Raw genomic sequence first — 8,918 nt, forward strand, 5'->3', positions numbered from 1 at the left:
TTCTGCAGCATGCAACCACACTATCTTTGAAAAATCCTCTTTGCCTCTAAGAAACTAACTCTGCTGTTCTGCCTAGGCTGAGTGTCTCTCAGGGGATGAATCTTCCTTTCCCACCACTGCTTCCTAGGCTGATAATCCTAAATCTGTCTCTACTTTAGCCCTCTCTCTTAAGCCACCTCCAGGAGGTTCCCCTAAACACTTCAAAATCAACATATATAATCTAAGCATATTACCTGCCCTCAGACCTGGGTTCCCTCTGGAGCCATGTTCCCATAATGACTGACCCCCCTCTGTCCAATCTGGCATTTAAGTCAGATAAATGGCCCCAGCCTTGACCTGATCTTCATGTTCATAGCTATTCAGACTGAAAATTCCCATACAATTTATGTATTATCTTAATGTTTTAAAAAAATCTTACCTGCCAGGTGCAAGTAGCTCACACCTGTCATCCTAGCTACTCAGGAGGCTGAATCTGAGGACTATGGTTCAAAGCCAGCCAGAGCAGGAAAGTCCAAGAGACTTATCTCCAATAGACTACTCAGAAAGAGTGAGTGCTGGAGGGCTAACCTTGAACACAGAAAGGGTCAGGGACAGCATCCGGGCCAAGAGTTCAAGCCCCAGGACACTAAAAAAAAAAAAATCTTACCCATACATGGTGGCATATACCTGTAATCCCAGCACTTGGGTGGTGGAGGTAGGAGGATCTTGGTACAAGCCAGCACTGGGTGAGAGACCCTAACTGGAAAACAAACTAAAAGAAAAAATAATCGATGAAAGGACTGGGGCTTCAAGTGGAAAATTACTTGCCTCATAAGAAAGTTTAATCTCCAGTACTACCAAGGGGAGGGGGCACTCCCGTTCCAATAAGAGAGATAAATGAATCTAAAAAAAAAATCACAACATACAATTGAAGAGATCTCCTTGAGTTTTAAAGGAGAACTAGACCTCCAAAGTGGGGAGGAAAGCATTAAAATCCGAGAGGACAGCATATTCACAAGTATGCATGTGAGGATGAGGGGGTTGTGGTGCTAAAGCCTAAACTACAGAAAGATGCTGCTGTGGAGGCCGGCTGGGGCCAGCTCATTAAGTGTCTTTTGATCTCAAAGACTGTGGGAAGCCACTGAAGGTTTCTATCCAGGGAAGCTTTGAATTTTAGACAAGATGCATTTGAGGGGACAAGAGTGGAGGCAAGGAAGCTCAGGAATCTGCTATGCTAGCCTAGGCAATGGCATCAGGGACATGGAGTGGATAATAGGTTTAAAAAGAACCTAGAGATAAATGAAGTCATCAGGGTGTCTGCTTGGATTTAGGGTAACGAACAGAATAGTGTCAGAGAAGAGAGTCCTATTTCCCATTTGGATGCCTGGATGGAGAAGCTGTTCACCAAGATAGGAGAAAAATAGGAGGCACCAAATTTATTCAACTAAGTCCTTATTTGAGTCCTGTATGTTTGAGGTGCCTATAGGATATGCCTTGGATCCAGCAGGGCTAGATTAGAGGTTGAGAGTGTAGCTCAAGTGGTAGTGTGCCTGCAGAGCAGCAGGAGGCCATGAATTCAAATCCCAGTATCCCCTTTCACGCCCCCCCAACCGCCCACACATACACAAGCCAGATGTGGACATAGAGATCAGAAGAAATACAATTTGAGGCGAAAAATAAAAGTAGGAGACACCATCTTAACCGACAAAAAGTTGAGGTTATTCCCAGTCCCATGAAACCCTGTCTCCTCCCATCCCCCAAGAAAAAGACAACAGGGCAGCCTCTGAGGTAGATTTCAGTGGTAGAGCACTTGCCTTGCCTTGGAACTCAATTCCCAGCACAGAAAGGAAGTGAGGGGAAAATGGAGGGGGGAGGAAAGGGAGGGGTGTGTGTGTGTGTGTGCGTGTGTGTGTGTGCGCGTGTGTGTGTGTATGTGTGTGTGTGTGTGTGTGTGTGTGTTTCTTCCTCCCCTCCTTCCTGCTCAATTTCTCCCATCACTCATTTAGTGGGAAACAATGTTGTACTATATTCCAAGCTTTGAGAAGAGATCACAGCCTCTCAAATAAGCTGCTCCTGGGTTCCTGGTCCACAGAAACTATGGAAAAATAAGTGCTTGTGGTTTTAGGATGGTGAGTGTTGATGATTTTTTGTTTTGTTTTGGATTTTGGTTTTTGGTCATGGGGCTTGAACTTTGGGCCTGGGTGCTGTCCCTCAGCTCTTCAGCTCAAGGCTAGCGCTCTACCACTTGAGCCACAGCACCACTTCTGGTTTTCTGGTGGTTTATTAGAGATAAGAATCTCACGTACTTTCCAGCCCTGGCTGGCTTTGAACCATGATCCTCAGATCTCAGCCTCCTGAGTAGCTAGGATTACAATTGTGAGCCACCAGTGCTCGGCTGTATGATGAGTTTGGGGTTGATTAATTATACAAGGAAGGAAAGCTTTCCAACAGTGAGGTATTTACTGATCAATAGAGTCAAAACTGCAAAGGAAGACTGATAAATGTTCCTGGATTTGAGAAAAGAAGGACATTCACGTGCTCTATGTGAATGATCTCAGTGAGCTGAGCTGCAGATGGGAGGTGAAGGAGCACTTTGCTATTGTGGGTGCCCAGCATCCACCTCCCCATTGTCTGTAAAACTCCCTGAGTTTTCTCTGAGTAACCACCATGGTCTACCAAATACATTTCCATGAGACTGTCCATCAAGGAGCCCAAGCTGTCCGCAGACCAAGGGAAGGCCACATGACCCAAGCTGCACCAATCACAAGCCCTCCCTGGTATTTGAATCATGAGTTTACGTGACAGGAGGCCCAAACCTGGTAGGAGCTAATTCATGCTGTAGTCAGGCCCCTAAGGAAACTGCCATTCCTTTCCACTACCTCAATTCCTGCTATTGCCCTGGTTCCAATATTTTGTGAAGGCTGGCTCTTGGGTACTACCCTCATTTCCTTCTAATGAATTCCTTTCTTGTTTAACTTAATAAATCGTCTTTGATAATTTGGGATAAAGAGAACAAAGGAGATGCACTCAGGAGCACAGAATAGAGGGAGGTAGAGAAAGAGGGTGTGTGTGTGTGTGTGTGTGTGTGTGTGTGTGCGCGTGCGTGTGCATGTGCGTGTGTGTGTGTGTGTGTGTGTGTGTGTGTGTGTTAGTTTTTAGGGGGATGGAAACTTGGATGTGCTACTGGCTCAGAAGCAGCAGAGAGGAGATGGAAATCAATGTAGACAGAAAAGAATAGAAAAATGGTGTAAAATTCAGAACAGTCATGATAGAATGGACAATGTATAAGTTTAAGGATTGGATTAGAACCCAGTCTGGGAAATGAAGTAAATGTGGGTATGAAATAGGAAACTATTAAATTTTGCCTTAATTTCACTGGTTGAGACTGAATGGGTAGTTTGAAAGGAAACGCTAGGGAAACCCATGAGTAAGAGAAGGGACTGATCAAGAACTTGGAATGAGCCAAGCACCGATGGTTCACGCCAGTAATCCTAGCTACTCAGGAGGCTGAGATCTGAGGATCACAGTTCAAAGCCAGCCTGGGCAGGAAAGTCTGTGAGACTCTTATCTCCAATTAATCACCAAAAAACCAGAAGTAGTGCTGTGGCTCAAAGTGGTAGAGTACAAAAAAGCTCAGCAGTGCCCAGGCCCTGAGTGCAAATCCGACGACAACGACGACGACGACGACGACGACGACGACGACGACGACAATGAAGAATCTATATGCTACTTTGCTGTCATTGTTCTCTGGACCAAACTCAGCCCCTTAGACCAGGATTTGGCAAATGAGGCAGAAGGCTAGGGATGTAAAGGAATGAGAGTGTGTGCTGGTCATTTTCCATTTACCCTCCAAGTCTACCCTCTTGCCCTTCTCTTTCCATAAGGACATCATCATTCAGGTTTTTGTGCCCTCAAACTTCTAATTATGTGATCCCTAAGAGAAGCTCCAATGGGGCATTAGAGCAAGAATGGGAAAGAAAACCTGCTAGATATTTCTTCTACTCCAAGGTCTTCTCAGTATCTTGGTTCTGGCAGTAACTGTACATTGTTTTCCACAATACCCCAGCTCCTCAGGCATACTCCATGGCTCTGGCAGGGTCTAGTAATACCATTTCTTTTCCTTGCCCATTCAGACTGAAGGATGGCCACAGCTTCCTGCTGCCTTAAGCTCCCTTCTTGGTTCCCCCCCAACCTGCCCACGGCTCTGCAAACAGTCCCTTCATTAAATTAGCTTCAAAATCCCAGCTGTGGTGCTTTCTGTTTCCTGCTGGGACCTTCACTATTAGAGAGTTAGTGACAGAGATCAGATGGTCCACTATGAGACTCTGGCTGGGCAGGGAAGGGAGAGAAGCGGGAAGGGGTCCTGCAGACTAGCAGACAACAGAAGGATCAAGAGACGAGAGCTCCCTATGAGTTGATGCTCTAGGTGTGCCAGCAGTGAGGTCTTTCAGACCTAGATCAGAGACCAGGAGGCTGGATTTTGAAGACATGGAAAGCAGTACTGAGTTGTGATTAAAACCATACTTTAAAAAAAAATTCTGGGGACTCAGAGTCCTATTGCAGAATCTTTGCTATGTCACTTTATGAAATGTGTCATTTCAGGCAAGTGATTTCACTTGCCTCTATCTATAACATTTGTTTTGTTTTGCCAGTCCTGGGGCTTGAACACAGGGCCTAGGCACTATCCCTAAGCTTCTTTTGCTCAAGGCTGTGTATGTGGTACTGAGAAATCAAACCCAGGGCTTCGTGCATGCCAGACAAGCACTCTACCACTAAGCCACATTCCTAGCCTATATCCCTGTCTTTAAAATGAGGATGTCAATATGAACCTTGAAGCTGTGTGTTTTACACAAAAGCATTTAGCACAAGACCTGGCATATGGTACTCAACGTTTGCTATGTATGTTATACTTCTGAGGAATGACTTAGTACAAGGTATGGTCATGGGAGTAGGTGGCTGAGTGGAATGAAGGTCACCAGGACCCAGTGGAAAGGGAATGTGAGGCAAAATAATTGGAAAAATGCATCATCACGAGGCAATTAAGTAGCCCAGCAGGGCTGGGCCCAAGCAGCTCACGCCTGTAATCCTACCTTGTCAGGAAGCTGAGATCTGAAAATTGTAGTTCAAAGCCAGCCCAGATAGAAAAGTCTGTGAGATTCTTATCTCCAATTAACCATTAAAAAAAAAAAGGAAGTAGAAGTGTGGTTTAAGTGGCAGAAAGCCAGCCTTGAGAAAAAAAAAAGCCCAGGAAGAGTGCAAAGCCCTGGGCTGGGAATGTGGCTTAGTGGTAGAGTGCTTACCTACCATGCATGAAGCCCTGGGTTCGATTCCTCAGTACCACATACACAGAAAAAGTCAGAAGTGGTGCTGTGGCTCAAGTGGTAGAATGCTAGCCTTGAGCAAAAGAAGCTCAAAGACAGTGCCCAGTCCCTGAGTTCAAGCCCCAGGACTGGCACAAAAAAAAAAAGTCTCCTGAATTTTCTTGCCTAGAGATGGCTTGGAACTGTGATCCTCAGATCTAAACCTCTTGAGAAGCTAGAATGACAGGTGTGAGCAACCAGTACCTGGCTCTTACACACTTTTTTTTTTTTTTTCAGTTGAACTCTGGGTCTGTGCGCTGTCCCTCAGCTCTTCAGCTCAAGGCTAAGGCTCTTACCACTTGAGCCACACTACTTCTTCCAGTTTTCTGGTAGGTTATTGGAGATAAGAGTCTCACAGACTTTCCTACCCAGGCTGGCTTTGAACAGTGATCCTCAGATCTCAGCCTCTTGAGTAGCTAGGATTATAGGCATGAGCCACTTGTGCCCAGCTTACACACTTTTCTGAATGTTTTATTTTGTAACTATAGAATATCTCAGTGGTGTAGTGACTAATTTTTAGCAGAATGAACAGTCCTGACTCCTGAAGCCCTCCAGAGTCCCTTCACCCTGTGTCCTCTGGGCACCTCTGGCCTCTGCCACTGGAAACACGAGTCTCCAAAGCCAGCACGTTAAGCTGGGGCCTCCTTGGGGGTCTGCAGAAGGGCCAAGCTTAAGCCTCGCACACAGGGAATTTATGGGACATTTGTTGCCTAGACACTGGGCCACCTTACATTGTCATTGTCGGGGTCCAAGCCCGCATCTTCACCAGTTTCTGCACGCCATGAAGTAGCTGATGACTGACAACCAAAGGAGATGGGGAAGGGGCTCTGCTTTTCCACTCACCTTTTCCTGTCTTGCTCTGTCCCATTCTGGAATCTTCCCTAAGGCCTTGGAAAGGGCTGTCGTTTGCCTGGAATGGTCCCTCAGTCACTCTATGGACTCATCCTTCAAGGGCCCGCCACCTTCCTCAAAGCCCGGCACATCTCCAGTCCCCACGGCCGCGTCCTGTCCACACACCACACCCCACAATAACCTGTTTCTTTGATCTCCTGAGTTGTTTCCCGTGGTCGAGTCTGACCCATTTCTGGGCCTCTAGGGTCCCTGGGTCACTTCTCATGGCCTCCTCACACACTTCCACAAGTGCCTCGTGGCCCCCTCACACGCTCAGGCGCATGTGCTCACTCAAGGGGGAACGTTCCAGAGGCGTGAGGCAAGGCTTCGAGGTTCCCGCCAAGGTAGACTTCCGGTCACTATTGCGCAGGCGTAAATTCCAAGCCCCCCCCCCGCCCCTTCCTGGTTCCTGCCAACGCAGACTTCCGGTCCTGGTCAGAGCACCAGTGCGGAGTCCTTCAGCCTGCTCTGGAGTTTACTCTTCCGGTTTGCATCAGTGGGCCTCAGAGGGCGTGGCCTAAAAGTGGAGAAGAGGGCTGCTTTGTAGTGGGCGTGGTCTTTCACATGGGCGGGGCTTTGAGTAAGGCGGAGTCTGAAGGCTGGAACACAAGCCGAAAATCAGAAACCTACCCAGGTAAGAGCAGAGCCTGCTTGTGGGGACAAAACCCAGCCTGCAGACTTGAACCTGCGGACTGGAGGTTCTATAATTTTAGCCCAGTTGGTACAAAAAAAGATTGGCTAAGGCAAGCAGCAGCTCTCACCTCTAGGCACAAGTAAACCTCAAAACACAGGAGAGCCTCAAATCCTTAGGTGTCTAGGATCAAGCTCCACCTTGCTGTCCATACTGGAGTAGAGAGTCAATGTTTCCATGTTTATCCATCAGGAAAGTGACTTCCCTTTCCCTGGCCAGTGGCCTATCAAAAAAACTCAGATAAAACCCACACAGGAGGGCTGGGAATGTGGCTCAGTGGTAGAGTGCTTGGCTAGCATGCATGAAGCCCTGGGTTCGATTCCTCAGTACCATGTAAACAGAAAAAGCAAGATGTGGCGCTGTGTCTTAAGTGGTAGAAGGCTAGCCTTGAGCAAAGGAAGCTCAGGGACAGTGCCCAGGCCTTGAGTTCAAGCCCTAGGACTGGCAAAATAACAACAACAAAAGCTATACAGGATGCCTGAGTATTAAGAAGACTTTAAGTGGCCAGGTGCCAATGGTTCACAACTGTAATCCTGGCTACTCAGGAGGCTGAGATCTGATTACAGCTGTTTAAAAGTAGCCCATAAGTCCATCAGTACCAATACCAAGCCCCAGTACCAATACCAAAACAAAACAAAAAACAAAAACTTTGAGGCAGGCAGTATAACAACTCCCTCCCCAGGACTGGGTGTTATTTACACAGTAGCCAACTGGATCAGCCTTAGCTTCTGGTACATCAACATAGGGCAAGGATCCCAGACAGGCTCCCAGATGTGAGCAGGTGCACCCTTGCCACTATGAAAGGTCTTGAGAATCCTTATTCAAGCTATCCCCACTCTGGGGCCCTTGCTCCCTTCCCACTCAGGAAAAACTTGGTATTACATATTGCCTAAGAGTTCCTGAGCCCTTACCCAAAGGGAGGGGAGGGGAACCACAGGCACTACCTCAGCTATAGCCACCAGTAACTGGAAGTGTGTGGCCTCTGATAAAGGAAGAACAGAAGCTAAGAGGTATGAAAAGAGGTGGGGACAAATCCCAGGCAGAGAACTGCCTGTACTTTCAGTGTCCAAACCTCAGAGTTCCATCAGCTTTGATGTTGGTCGGCTCACATCACTGAACCTAGTTAAAAATCCTAGGAGGGCTGGGAAGGTGGCTCAGTAGTAGAGTGCTTGCCTCATATGCATAAGGTCCTGGGTTTAATTCCTCAGCACCACATAAACAGAAAAAGCTAGAAGAGGTGCTGTGGCTGAAGAGCTGAGGAACAGCACCCAGGCCTTGAGTTCAAGCCCCACAACCTCCTTCCAAAAAAAACAAAAAATCCTAGGAGGCAGGCGCTGCTGGCTCACGCCTGTAATTGTAGCTACTCAGCAGGCTGAGATCTGAAGATCATGGTTCAAAGCCAGCCTGAGCAGGAAAGTCCAGACCATTATCTCCAATTAATCACCAGAAAACAGGAAGTAGAACTGTGGCTCAAAGTGGTAGTGCTGCCTTGAGCAAAGCCCAGGCCAAGTTTAAGCCCCTCCCCCCCAAAAAAATCCTAGCAGCCCGTCCTCCAAGAATACACAAGAGCAAAGCGTATGTGGATACGGATGGGAGGATGTGACTCCTGTCAGTAATTTTTTTTTTTTCTGGTCAATCATGGGACTTAAACTCAGGGCCTGGGTGCTGTCCCTGAGCTCTTTTTGCTCAAAGCTAGTGTTCTAGCACTTGAGCCACAGCTCTACTTCTGGTTTTCTGGTGGTTAACTTGGATGTAAGAGTCTCATGAACTTTTCTGCCCAGGCTGGCTTTGAACATAATCCTCAGATCTCAGCCTCCTGAGCAGCTAGAATTACAGGCATGAGCCACTAGCACCCAGCTTGTACTTCTCTGACAGAGTAAAAGAGACACGGAGAGTGGAATGAGCCTATGGGAACAGCTGGCATTGATCCAGCAGCCCACCCTCCTGGGCCCCCCTTCTCCCCAGCCCAACAAGAAAGAGTCCTGGAGAGCCTTGGG

The 8,918-nt window shown here is 47.4% G+C and overlaps 1 protein-coding gene across 1 annotated transcript in view; it reads right to left on the reverse strand.

Annotated features, from left to right (window-relative positions):
- Positions 1 to 6,230, reverse strand: part of LOC138813281 (POU domain, class 2, transcription factor 2) — an 81,437-nt gene extending 75,207 nt beyond the window's left edge. The window contains exon 1 of the mRNA XM_070001631.1: positions 6,183 to 6,230. The gene's annotated coding sequence lies outside the window, so the exon portion shown is untranslated. The remainder of the gene's footprint in view (positions 1 to 6,182) is intronic.
- Positions 6,231 to 8,918: the final 2,688 nt, after the last annotated feature.

This window comes from Dipodomys merriami, unplaced genomic scaffold, assembly GCF_024711535.1.
Source record: "Dipodomys merriami isolate MVZ:Mamm:240054 unplaced genomic scaffold, mDipMer1.0.p SCAF_106, whole genome shotgun sequence".
Classification (NCBI taxonomy): domain Eukaryota; kingdom Metazoa; phylum Chordata; class Mammalia; order Rodentia; family Heteromyidae; genus Dipodomys; species Dipodomys merriami.